This window comes from Heptranchias perlo, chromosome 13 (genome assembly GCF_035084215.1).
Source record: "Heptranchias perlo isolate sHepPer1 chromosome 13, sHepPer1.hap1, whole genome shotgun sequence".
Lineage (NCBI taxonomy): Eukaryota > Metazoa > Chordata > Chondrichthyes > Hexanchiformes > Hexanchidae > Heptranchias > Heptranchias perlo.
The window spans coordinates 15326757-15340991 of NC_090337.1; the positions used below are offsets into that span (position 1 = coordinate 15326757).

General features: G+C 43.8%; 1 protein-coding gene across 5 annotated transcripts in view; it reads left to right on the forward strand.

The window, feature by feature from the left end:
• The first annotated feature begins 11989 nt into the window (after nt 1-11989).
• Nucleotides 11990-14235, forward strand: part of LOC137331309 (phospholipid scramblase 1-like) — an 81033-nt gene continuing 78787 nt past the window's right edge. For all 5 annotated transcript variants that reach the window (XM_067995025.1, XM_067995026.1, XM_067995024.1 and 2 more), the window contains exons 1-2: nt 11990-12526; nt 12885-12988. The gene's annotated coding sequence lies outside the window, so the exon portion shown is untranslated. The remainder of the gene's footprint in view (nt 12527-12884; nt 12989-14235) is intronic.

A 14235-nucleotide genomic window follows, 5' to 3' on the forward strand; every position in this document is an offset into this window, starting at 1 on the left:
ATTTCCTGTGACGCTGCTCCCTGTGAGTCAGAGGATACGCTGTTTTACAGCAATAAGGTTTTTATACCATGTAACGCACCATCTGTTTTCAGGGCCATTGATTTATGGTGACTGAATAACCCAAATTTTATGTTTGTTATGTTGGTATTCTGGGATTTTTACCAGTGCTTTGGGGATTGAATTCCACAACACTGTCCATTTTTCTGTGAAACAGTAAATGAACGGCCTTTACTTTTATATAAATATATATATATATTTATATGTGGCCTCCCTCCCCCCTTTCCACCCACGAGAACCCACCAAAGGCCCCCGCACAACTTACACATGTGGCGGAGGACTGCCCGATTTTTGCCTGCCAGCAGCCAGCTACCTGCCTCTTTACGCCCACTTCAGGTGGGCAGCTGGACAGCGGGAGTTAAACTAACCCAGGCCTCAAATCGATGACATCAGCGGGGTTTGACACTCGTTACGGCCCCCGCTTGCCTGAAACACCCTCCCAGTTAAAGTCCCTCCACATTTGTAATTCTTGATTTCATGTAAACAGTCCATAAATGTTATTGCTTGGGGTTGATTGAGAGAATAGGCACATTGTCAAGACGGGGGCGGGGGCGGGGGGGGAGGAATCAATGCGATGGGACACCTCTGACAAGTGTAGTCTTTTAAGTCATATGAGTCTTGCGATTGTCTCCCAACCCTGTGCTGTTTAAAAGCTTTGTATTTCATTTCAACAGGGGCAGAACCTGAAGTACAAGCTATGATTACACAACAGTGACCTGTTTAAAGCACCATAGATAGTATCTTCTTTCTTAAGTTAGAAAAGAAAGCATGAAGATTAGTCCTTGTGACCAGCTACTATACCCTTCTGGGTATTACATTGAACTTTGGCTGGGGTGCAAAACAGGCCCTAGGAGATTGGTCGCCCATTATACACCTTGCCCGATTTTTCTTTTCACTTTTTCACACCAGGGGTAGTAGAATTTTGGAACTGTCTCCCCCTAAAGGCTGTGGATGCTAGAATAATTGGAGCTTTCAAGATTAAAGTGGATAGATTTTTGTTAGGTAAAGGTATCAAAAGATATGGAGCAAGGGTGAGAAAATGGAGTTGAGATGCAGACCAGCCATGATCTTAATTGAATGTCTCGAGGGGCTGAATGGCCTACTCCTGTTCCTTATGCTCCTATGTTCCTAATGTTCCTATGTATCTTTCCATTGACTTTAATAGAAATTGGGCGGGTTGGATAATGGATGGCAGATCTCCCCCACCGAATCTAGAGCAATCCTTTTGGCAACAGCCTATAAGGTGACCATAACTTGAAAAAAAATGTGTTTTCATTGCATTTGGTGGTGTCAAACTGTAATACATGGCATAAAGATATGCAGTCCTCAACCCATCTCGCAATGTTACCTGGTAATGGAGTTATCTAAAGGCCTATTGCCAAAGGATCCAAATGACGGACTAAATCTATGCAGAGACCCATTAATACCCTATGCCAGACATCTAAAAGCATTCACAGCAAAATCTGTATTCAGTCTCCAAGGAATATGTTGGAAGAAAGTTTGGCCTGTCAATTTCAAAGAAGGTTAGGAATCCAAGAGAGCTATCGGTTAGAAATTTCACATTTTAGAATAACCATATCCAGGTGCCAAACAAAATACAATGGTTGTACTGGAAGAACCTGGAGCTCACTGATCCTACTTATCCAACATCCATTATTGGATGAGCAGAAATTTCCTCCAATTAAATATTGGGAAGATTGAAACCATTGCCTTCGGTCCCCGCTACAAACTCCGTTCCCGAGCCACCGAATCCATCCCTCTCCTTGGCTACTGTCTGAGGCTGAACCAGACTGTTTGCAGCCTTGGCGTCCTATTTGACCCTGAGCTGAGCTTCCAACCACATATCCGCTCCATCACCAAGACAGCCTACTTCCACCTCCGTAACATCGCCTGTCTCCGCCCCTGCCTCAGCCCATCTGCTGCTGAAACCCTCATCCATGGCTTTGTTACTTCTAGACTGGACTATTCCAATGCCCTCCCACTTTGCACCCTTCATAAACTTGAACTCTACTGTCCATATCTTAATTTGCATCAAGTCCCATTCTCTCATGCTCACTGACCTACATTACCTCAATTTTAAAATTCTCATCCTTGTTTTTTCAAATCCCTCCATGACCTTGCCCCTCCCTATCTCTCTAATCTCCTCCAGCCCTACAGCCCTCTGAGATCTCTGTGCTCCTCCAAATCTGGGCTTTTGCACATTCCCGATTTTCTTCACTCCATCATTGGTGGCCGTGCCTTCAGCTGTCTAGGCCCCGAGCTCTGGAATTTCCTCCCTAAACCTCTCTGCCTCTCTACCTCTCTCTCCTCCTTTAAAACGCTCCTTAAAACCTACCTCTTTGGCCAAACTTTTGGTCACCTGTCCTAATATCTCTTTATGTGGCTTGGTGTCAAATTTTGTTTGATAATCACTCCTGTGAAGCGCCTTGGGATATTTTATTATGTTAAAGGTTCTATATAAATGCAGGTTATTGTTGTTGTTGATTAGGGTCAGGAGTATATCAACCTTAAGAGCCAAATCACTCATTTTGTATGAATGTGAAACACTCATTGCTTTGCATCATTAAGAGAAATGCATTTGTCCTAATATAGCGAGGAGACATTGGGGGAGATATTCAACTTGTTGTTTGGACATAAAACTGGCTTTGTGGATCAGCCGTCAGTTATAGAAACTGCCTGATTTTTATTTCCATTGAAATTGATGGAAATGGAAATCTAGAAATTCTTATAACGGACAACAAATCTGCAATTTTACACCCAGGCAGTATGTTGAAAACCTACCCCAGTGACACCGAACCCTATAGGGAAACACCAGAAAACCAATCTGTGCCTGTCAAAACTCATCAGAGGAAGCAAAGCTAGACTGGCTGATCACATTCACTCATGCAGCAGATGGACTGCATGTTACAGTACATACAGGGAACGTCATGTAGCTTTTGGTCAACAATGAAGGAAGTTACAATATTGGAAGAGAATGAGTAGAACTGAATCCCTGGATTATAACTAATTTAAGAAAAACTATAGGCTGAGCCTACAGTGGCAGATGGAAGTCAGTCACCTACTCTTACCAAATAGTAATGTGTTAATGACCAGATAATCTGTTTTAGTGATATTGGTTGAGGGATAAATATTGGCCAGGTTCCGGGGAGAACTCCCATGCTCTTCTTCGAAATAGTGCCCTGGGATCTTTTACGTCCACCTGAGAGGATAGACTTTAGCTCGTTTGAAAGACAGCGCCTCCGACAGTGCAGCCCTCCCTCAGGACTGCACTGAAGTGTCAGTCTAGATTTTATGCTCAAGTCTCTGGAATGAGACTCAGAGGCGAGCGCACTACCTCTGACCCACGGCTGACATCTTTTTGGTTGGTAGCAAAACTTAAACTTGATGTTATATTGAGGCTGCACTGTCTTCAGTTACATTCAGCCAAGTTTGACCCTTCCTGAGGATAATGTATGTTTGATTTGTAAATTGTTTGGGGGAATTATTACAAAAATGCTATCGAATTTTATGGGTGTAATTGTATATTTCTCCCCCACCCAAGGGATGAGGCTGTGGTTACATTTTGAGAAGACTTCTTTATGAGTATAGAACGGCTGGTCCTTGTAATCAGAGGATTGCTTCATTGATCAAATGCAGGTGCTCAACGTCAGGAGTGTCATCACTGTTCAAAGGGAAAGATGCCTTTGTAGTAGAAAATCTTTCAGATAAAGGCTTACCAATCGGTAATTCGTCAAACCATGGAGAAAAGGTGAGATAAGGGTTATTAGAGCCTCTTGTGATCGCAGGATGGACCCACAGATTCCTGCTACACAACTGCAAAATGCAACGCAATGCTTTACAAATAACAGATAAAAGTGACTGTACTATTCTCAACTGTGACGCCCGACTGTCCGCCAATTGATCATTATTTGTCAAAGATTCAGCCTCTCAGTCTCTGATTGGGTGTCTTCTGTGAGCACCAACTGAAGAACTTTCAGATTTGATACCTGCAGCGCTCATAGTCTCCATTTTAAGCCGAACAGCCTCCATTTTCAAGCTCTGGTCTCCTTTGTGTTCATCTTTAGCTACTTACGCCTTAGGGAAACCCATGCAACACAGATAGGCGCTCAGCCAGGTCAAACTATAGTAACGACACCAGGAATTTCTAATTATTGGCTTGCACTGCATGAACCCCCACAGCTGCAGGTTCCACAGCTGTCAGGAAACACACCTCTGAGGAAAGTCAATATGTGGGGTGCGGAAGGTGATTTGCAGAAAGGCAATTTAAGTTGTATTTTGTAGACACCACCTAAAACTCTGAAAAATTGGGTTTTAATTTAAAAAATGGTATTGTTTTCAACAACTGTGCGACCAAAGCTAATTCAACTGATTAAGCTCCAACTTGCTTGCATTTCTAGTTTTGAGCAGCAGATGGCAATGTTGTATAAGTAGTTTTCCGTGTGATGATTGTAGCTGGTTCAAGAGTTTAATACTGGTCCAGTCCCAAACTAGCCTGCTGTCTGCTTAGAGAATTATGCCTGGTCCATAAATGTGAACATTTGCTCAGGATCTAACCTGTCCAAAGTGTTAGAGAACATGGTAACGGCTGCACAATGCAGTATGCTGTCTCTTACAGGACCGGTTCATCATAACTTGCATTTTAGCTCCACCTTCTCCAGAGCAGCTAGTCGTGAAGTATTTATCTTACGGACTCCACTTGGATTTTTAAAAATATGTATAAATCACTTCTTCTCTTTCTTTTTGCCGTGGAAATTTATATATCTTAGATACTGCCCTTAGTGCTTTCCTCACTTACCTTGTTGAACAAAATAAATTGTGTGAATCTTGCTCTTTGTCCATCATTCTGTCAAGACATCTCTGATCTCCTGGGGGAAGAGCTTTATGTGGTCTTTATTTGCCTACTGTTTGAGCACACTCTACACAACCAACTGCAATGCTTTGCATTACAACATAATTCACTAGCCTTTTCTTTTTCCATTACAACAATGACTTCACTTTGAAAGTATTTTGTGGCTGTTAAAAAAAAGCACTTTGGGACGTCCTGAGGTCATGAAAGGCGCTATATAAATGCAAGTCTTTCTTTTTCTGCTCGAAATTAAACAGCTGTTAATGTGAAAGAACTTGCATGTTTATAGCGCCTTTCACATCCACGCGACGTTCCAAAGAACTTTATGGCCAAGGAATTATTTTGAAGTGTAATCACTGTTGTTTTGGAGGCAAATATGGCAACCAATTTGCACACAGCAAGGTCCCACAAACAGCAATGAGATGAAGGACCAGGTAATCTGTTTTTGATGGTGCGAGTGATAAGTGATCTGCCAGGACACCCCAGCTCTTCTTCGAATAGTGCCCTGGGATCTTTTATGTCCATTTGAGAGAGCAAACAGGGCCTTGGTTTACCATCTCATTCAAAGATGGAACCTACTCTAAGAAATAGTTAACACAAAAAAAATGAATCACGATATAGAGAAGGTAACCACCTGTCAAGAATCCATTCAAAATGGTTATTTCCTCCTTTGTTTTGGCCTACTGCAGAAAAGCATTATTGTACCCTGAGCACTTTCTGTAAGATATATAAAGGGAACTTCATGTAACTGAACTTCTCCATTAAATTACTGTAATCATAAACCTGCAATGACTCCAGTTGCCTATTATGTTACATGCCATTTAATACTTTCTTGTAATACTCCAAATATCTAGTATTCAACATGTAATTCAAAACTCCCTCCCCCCCCCATTAGATCACTGCCTGCAATCATTCCATATTATGCCCCCTCCCCCCCAAGAGTTTACTGCATGTTATCACTCCAGGTATCCACTATTCTATATGTTTAATGTCTAACTCGACCAAAGTGTATCTGCCTAAAACTCTACCGCTAACTTCAGGGTAACTGGAGGAGGTGCAAAGACTACCTAATGTGACATGAGGATGGAAGACAATCTACTGCTGCTTGTTGGTGGGACGATAATACCCACACTGTAGCTGTCACGAATTTCTGACCAGTGCACTTGAACGTCCGCTTGCTGAAGGTCTAACCTGAAGAGGAATGACAGGAGCTGGCTCTTGAGTGTTGGGCTAGAAAAAAGATTTGCAGAGAGAAAAAAAATATTCACGATCAGGCCACTAGAGGTCGTCAGTTCCACAAATTTATTTGCACTCGTTATCAGAAGTCCTAAAAACTGCGAATTTAACCTCAGAATTGTAGCAAATCACCTCGTAAAAATCATCGACTCCGGAGTTTCAGAGACTGATAGAGGCAGCTGAGCGCAACCTACTGGGGATTTCAGCCAGAGTACTTGGCAGGTGACTAATTTAACAGTTCTCGATGCAAGAATTAATCCTCGTCACTTGAGATCGATCTCTATGGGTCAGAAACTTATGTTGAACAAAAAAAAAATCAAAATTTGGCCAGGATTTTGTTTTGTATTAACCCAGAGGAAGTTTACTTCTGAAAAGAAAATGTATAAATTAGAAAGCAAAAGAGAAGGGAGAATCACTTTAGGACATTTTAACACTTCTTAACACCCTAGTCCTACAGGGCCCACAGACAATCGACTGACCAAAAAAAATTGGGTCAGCAATATCTTGGAGGATGCAGGAAAGGATTCCTTTCACCAACACTGGCGTCACTCACCTTAAGCACAAAATATTCCTCGACCCTCCTTTCAAACTTTTAGGTGACGGCCTTGGCTCAATTGGTGACACACTCACCTCTGAGTCAGAAGGTTGTGGGTTCAAGTCCTACTCCAGAGACTTGAGCACATAATCTAGGCTGACACTCCAGTGCAGTACTGAGGGGGTGCTGTCTTTCAGATGAGATATTAAATTATCTGTTTTTCTGCCCTCTCAGGTTGATGTAAATGGTTGAAAAAGTTCTCCATGGTGTCCTGGCCAATATTTATCCATCAACCAATATCACTAAAACAGATTCTCTCATAGAGTCATAGAGTTATACAGCATGGATAGAGGCCCTTCAGCCCATCATGTCCGCGCCAGCCATCAGCCCTGTCTACTCTAATCCCATATTCCAGCATTTGGTCCGTAGCCTTGTATGCTATGGCATTTCAAGTGCTCATCCAAATGCTTCTTGAATGTTGTGAGGGTTCCTGCCTCCACAACCCTTTCAGACAGTGAGTTCCAGACTCCAACCACCCTCTGGGTGAAAAAGTTCTTTCTCAAATCCCCTCTAAACCTCCCGCCTTTTACCTTGAATCTATGTCCCCTTGTTATAGAACCCTCAACGAAGGGAAAAAGCTCCTTAGTATCCATCCTATCTGTGCCCCTCATAATTTTGTACACCTCAATCATGTCCCCCCCTCCTCTGCTCCAAGGAAAACAAACCCAATCTTCCCAGTCTCTCTTCATAGCTGAAGCGCTCCAGCCCTGGTAACATCCTGGTGAATCTCCTCTGCACCCTCTCCAAAGCAATCACATCCTTCCTATAGTGTGGCGACCAGAACTGCACACAGTACTCCAGCTGTGGCCTAACCAGTGTTTTATACAGCTCCATCATAACCTCCTTGCTCTTATATTCTATGCCTCGGCTAATAAAGGCAAGTATCCCATATGCCTTCTTTACCACCTTATCGACCTGTTCCGCCGCCTTCAGGGATCTGTGAACTTGCACACCAAGATCCCTCTGACCCTCTGTCTTGCCTAGGGTCCTCCCATTCATTGTGTATTCCCTTGCCTTGTTAGTCCCTCCAAAGTGCATCACCTCGCACTTTTCCGGGTTAAATTCCATTTGCCACTGTTCCGCCCATCTGACCAACCCATCTATATCGTCCTGCAGACTGAGGCTATCCTCCTCGCTATTTACCACCCTACCAATTTTTGTATCATCAGCGAACTTACTGATCATACCTTTTACATTCATATCCAAGTCATTAATGTAGACCACAAACAGCAAGGGACCCAGCACCGATCCCTGTGGTACCCCACTGGCCACAGGCTTCCAGTCACAAAAACAACCTTCGACCATCACCCTCTGCCTTCTGCCACTAAGCCAGTTTTGTATCCAAAGTGCCAAGGCACCCTGGATTCCATGGGCTCGTACCTTCTTGACCAGTCTCCTGTGGGGGACTTTATCGAAGGCCTTACTGAAATCCATGTATACCACATCCACTGCGTTACCCTCATCCACACGCCTAGTCACCCCCTCAAAAAATTCAATCAAATTAGTCAGACATGATCTTCCCTTGACAAAGCCATGTTGACCATCCCTGATTAATCCTTGCTTCTCCAAGTGGAGACTAATTTTGTCCTTCAGAATTTTTTCCAATAATTTTCCTACCACTGATGTTAGGCTCACTGGCCTGTAGTTCCCCGGTTTTTCCCTACTCCCCTTCTTGAATAATGGTATTACATTAGCGGTTCTCCAGTCCTCTGGCACATCCCCTGTGGCCAGAGAGGTTCTGAATATATGTGTCAGAGCCCCCGCAATCTCCTCCTTTGCCTCACACAGTAGCCTGGGATACATTTCGTCCGGGCCTGGGGATTTATCCATTTTTAGGCCTGCTAAAACCGCCAATACCTCCTCCCGCTCGATGTTAATATGTTCGAGTATATCACAGTCCCCCTGCCGTATTTCTATGTCTACATCGTCCTTCTCCATAGTGAAAACAGATGCAAAAAATTCATTTAGAACCCCTCCTACATCTGCCGGCTCCACACACAGATTGCCATTTTTGTCCCTAATGGGCCCTATTTTTTCCCTAGTCATCCTCTTACCCTTAATATACTTATAAAACATCTTAGGATTTTCCTTTATTTTGCTCGCCAGTGTTATTTCATGGCCCCTCCTTGATCTCCTAATTTCTTTTTTAAGTATCCCCCTGCACTTTTTGTACTCCTCTAGGGCTTCCTCCGTCTTTAGCCTTTTGTATCTGCCAAAAGCCCTCCTTTTTTTCCTAATCCATTCTCGTATATCCCCTGACATCCAAGGTTCCCTGGAGTTCTTGGAACCACCCTTGACCTTTACGGGAACATGTTGCCATTGTATGGTCTCAATCTCCCTTCTGAAAGACTCCCATTGCTCCGATGCGGATTTTCCTACAAGCAGCTGATCCCAGTCCATTTTGGCCAGATCCTGCCTTATCCTATTAAAATCGGCCTTCCCCCAATTTAGAACCTTTATTTCCGGCCCCTCCCTGTCATTTTCCATGACCACCTTAAATCTCACCGAATTATGGTCACTGTCACCAAAGTGCTCACCTACTAGCACTTCTTCCACTTGGCCGGCCACATTCCCTAGAATTAGGTCCAGTACCGCCCCCTCTCTTGTAGGACTTTCTACATGCTGGCTCAAAAAGCTCTCCTGGATGCACGTTAAGAATTTTGTACCCTCTAAGCCTTTTACACTCTGAGTATCCCAGTTAATATTGGGGAAGTTGAAATCCCCCACTATTATTACCCTATTATTATTTGCACAATTTTCTGAGATTTGCCTACATATCTGTTCCTCTATCTCCCCCTGACTGTTTGGGGGCCTATAGTACACTCCCATCAAAGTGCTTGCCCCCTTTTTGTTTTTAAGCTCCACCCATATGGCCTCATTAGAGGAACCTGCTAATATATCATCCCTCCTTATGGCAGTAATTGATTCTTTAATTAATATTGCGACCCCCCCTCCTCTTATACCTCCCCCTCTGTCTCGCCTGAAGATTCTGTACCCCGGAATATTGAGCTGCCAGTCTTGCCCCTCCCTCAACCATGTCTCTGTGACAGCAACAATATCATACTCCCATGTGTTTATCAACACCTTCAGTTCATCCACCTTATTCGCAAGACTCCTTGCATTAAAATAGATGCCATCCAGCCTTGCCCTCACATATTTGCCCTGTCTTCCAAGCTGACTTGTTTTTTTCTCTATATTTGGCTGCACATCACCCCCTATTGTAGCTCCACTCTGTATCCCATCCCCCTGCCAAGTTAGTTTAAACCCCCCCCAACAGTGCTAGCAAACCTCCCCGCAAGGATATTTGTCCCGCTCTGGTTCAGGTGCAACCCGTCCGACTTGTACAAGTCCCACCTTCCCCAGAAGCAGGCCCAGTGATCCAGGAAACTGAAACCCTCCCTCCTGCACCAACTCTTTAGCCACGCATTCATCTGTTCTATCCTCCTATTTCTATACTCACTAGCCCGTGGCACTGGGAGTAATCCAGAGATTACAACCTTTGAGGTCCTGCTCTTTAATCTGCTACCTAGCTCCCTAAATTCTTGATGCAGGACCTCATCTCCCTTCCTACCTATGTCGTTGGTCCCAATGTGGACCACGACCTCTGCCTGCTCACCCTCCCCCTTGAGAATGCCCTGTAGCCGCTCAGTGACATCCATGACCCTGGCACCAGGGAGGCAACAAACCATCCTGGAGTCACGTTTACAGCCACAGAAACGCCTGTCTGTTCCCCTTACGATAGAATCCCCTACCACTATAGCTCTTCCACTCTTTTTCCTCCCAGCCTGTGCAGCAGAGCTACCCCTGGTGCCAGGAAGTTGGCTGCTGCTGCCTTCCCCTGATAAGTCATCCCCCTCAACAATATCCAAAGCGGTATATTTGTTTGAGAGGGGGACGGCCACAGGGGACCCCTGCACTGCCTGCCTGCTTTTCTTACTCTGCCTGGTGGTCACCCAATTACTTCCTGCCTGTACAACCTTTACCTGCGGTGTGACCATCTCACTAAACGTGCTATCCACAACGTTCTCAGCATCGCGAATGCTCCTTAATGAATCCATCCGCAGCTCCAGTGCCGCAATGCGGTTTGTCAGTAGCTGCAGCTGGATGCATTTCCCGCACACATGGTCGTCAGGGACACCGGAAGGGTCCCTGATTTCCCACATAGAGCAGGAAGAGCATAACACGGGGCTGGGTTGTCCTGACATGATTTACCCTTTAACTAATTAATTCAAATTAAATGAATCCCACCAATTTCACTTCAATTAAAAAGGTATACTCAAGGGCCCTTGCTGAACAGCAGTCCCCCACTACACAACAGAGACCAGAGAATCCACAAACTCTAACCTTAGACAAATTCAGCAGGAAAATACTCACCAGCCAATCACTTACCTCTTCCTTGGTGACGTCCCACTTGGATTACTTTTTGCTTCTTATTTATCTTAGGTCCAGGAGTTAAGTCCCTGTGATGTCGCACAGTAGTTGTCTCTTGGTGCAGGTCTGCTGCTGCTTTTATTCCACAATCTCAGTCTTCTACTCTCAGGTCCACTACCGCTCTGCAGGAAAAGTTTGGAAAAGCAAGGCAAAGCAGCACCTCCTTCCCCCACTTCACCAAACTCCCACACTTACCGAACTCTCAGCACACTGTGTAATATCCGCACACTGTGTAATATCTCATTGTTGTTTGTTGGGCCTTGCTGTGCGCAAATTGGCTGCTGCATTTCCTACATAACAACAGTGACTCACTTCAAAAGTACTTCATTGCCTGGAAAGTGCTTTGGGACATCCTGAGGTCATGAAAGATGCTATATAAATGCAAGTTCTTTCTTACCAAAATGTTCCTGTGCAGATAGAAAGCTGACTATTGTTAAAACCCAAATCCCCCTAAATGCACTGCAAGAATATTCCAATTATGATGCTAATTTGCTAAATAAATATTACCTGTTTCATAGTGAATATTATTCACAGTTAATTTATACTGGGGAAGAAAACACTACAGTCCTAGACCATGGGCAACCCAATCCTACAGAATCAGAGTGTTCCTATCGACTGAGAGAGGACCCATTTGCCCAGGTCCTGATGTGTGCTCCACCGTGCTTGGGCACACTGTGTGGATCCAACTCCAGTTGTACTGTTGCCCAACTCCATGGCCGTGTTTACTTTATTAAATTAAATAGAAAAATGTTGTGGTCACTTATAGATAACAAATGGGTGGAGGGAGGAAGATGAGTAAGAACATTTAGTGCTAAGCATAGGATGTGGTGGTTGAAGATATGCTTGTGAATTTTACGCAAAAACTTAAAATGCAGCCAAGATATTCAAGAGGTTAATCAATACGTGAGAATGGAAGATGGGTTAACATTTCAGATGGAACTCTTCGTTGCAACTCAGTTCTACTGATGGGTCATACCCGAGGTCTTTACTGTCAGCCCTGGTTCAGTGATAGCACTCTCATCTGAAGGTTGTTAGTTCAAGCCCCACTCCGGAGACTTAAGTACATAATCTGCGTTGTTGGAGGTGCTGTATTCCAGGTAAGGGGGCACAAATCGCTCCCGGAATAACAGAGGAGGTCAACAGCGCTCTCCGTTGTTAGTGGCGAGTTGAAGGAGCAAGTTCCGGCTTTCGCACGTGCCCAGTGAAAGGCGGAAATCCGGAACTCAATCCTAATGGATCGCCGGCGATATGACAGCTTCGAATTAAAGGGACATCGCACGCTGAAATCAGAGAAATCATTGAAAAAGCATCAACTTGCTTATCTGCCCAGCTGAAAAGTAACTAATTACACCACCAAACAGGTACGCTTAAAAATACAGGTCTAAACTAAGTTTTAACTGCAGGGTAAGTCTTAATGACTGTGAAACAACTAAAAATTAACTTTTAAAAATGTGGAGTCTCATATTACTCCTTATTTTAATAGTTTTTGATCATTAAAAAAAATCTTTCTTTAAATTAAAAAATGTTAATTTTTTTTTACTTTTCCCTTTCATTTAATTCAATTATTCCTTTAACTTTTCATTTAAAAAAATTAAAATTTTTATTTACAAATTACATACAAAATACTAACTTTCAATGAATGAAGTATCTTTTTGAGCAATGCAACCTGAATCTGTGAGCATGACTTCTCTTCCTGACAGATTTTGTGTTCTCTCACAGACTTTTCCAGCCACACAGCAACTCACGCTGCTCAGAGGCCGGGTTGATAGTGCACAGTCTTTTTAAAGTTCAAATACAAGCAATTCGACACCACGGAGCCCACCGTAAGTAATTCTGTTAATTTAATGCGCGGGAGCGGTGGCGACCGTAGCCTCGCCACTGTCTGAGCGATTTCTGGCCCAAGATGTTAAACCAAGGCCCTGTCTGCCTGTTCAGGGCTATGGGGAAAGAGCAGGCGAATGGAACTAATTGGATAGCTCTTTCGAGGAGCCAGCACAGGCACAATGGGACGAATGGCCTCCTTCTGTGGTGTATGATTCTATGTAAAAGATCCTGTGGCACTACTTGAAGAAAAGCAGGGAAGGTGTCCAGGCCAACATTTATCTCTCAACCAAAACCCATAAAAACAGATTAGCTGGTCATTTATCTCATTGCTGTTTTTGGGACCTTGCTGTGCACAGATTGTCATGTTTGCCGACGTTATAACAGTGACTGCACTTCAAAAGTAATTCATTGGCTTTGGGATGTCCAAAGGATGTGAAAGATGCTATAAAAATGCAAATTCTTTCTTTATCTTGCTCTCTCAGATGTTGGTCCATCCACTTATATTGTTTGAATTAGTGATCATCTGATAGGAGTGCACAGTGAGAATTTGCACACCGAGATCAGTGCACCCTGTGAAATTTTCCCTTTATATACATGGCTCTATGCGGCAAATTCTCAATATGCATTCCCACTGTGCAAAGCTCTTGGACAGGACTATGAATTCATAAAAACTAGCCCAATATCTGTATGTCCCGAATCTACCATTAGTTTACATGGGCTTCACCCAGATCAGCACAAGCACCAGGTCCATTTCATAGAATCATAGAAGTTACAACATGGAAACAGGCCCTTCGGCCCAACATGTCTATGTCGCCCAGTTTATACCAATAAGCTAGTCCCAATTTCCTGCACTTGGCCCATATCCCTCTATACCCATCTTACCCATGTAACTGTCCAAATGCTTTTTAAAAGACAAAATTGTACCCGCCTCTACTACTGCCTCTGGCAGCTCGTTCCAGACACTCACCACCCTTTGAGTGAAAAAATTGCCCCTCTGGACCCTTTTGTATCTCTCCCCTCTCCCCTTAAATCTATGTCCCCTCGTTATAGACTCCCCTACCTTTGGGAAAAGATTTTGACTATCTACCTTATCTATGCCCCTCATTATTTTATAGACTTCTATAAGATCACCCCTTAACCTCCTACTCTCCAGGGAAAAAAGTCCCAGTCTGTCTAACCTCTCCCTATAAGTCAAACCATCAAGTCCCGGTAGCATCCTAATAAATCTTTTCTGCACTCTTTCTAG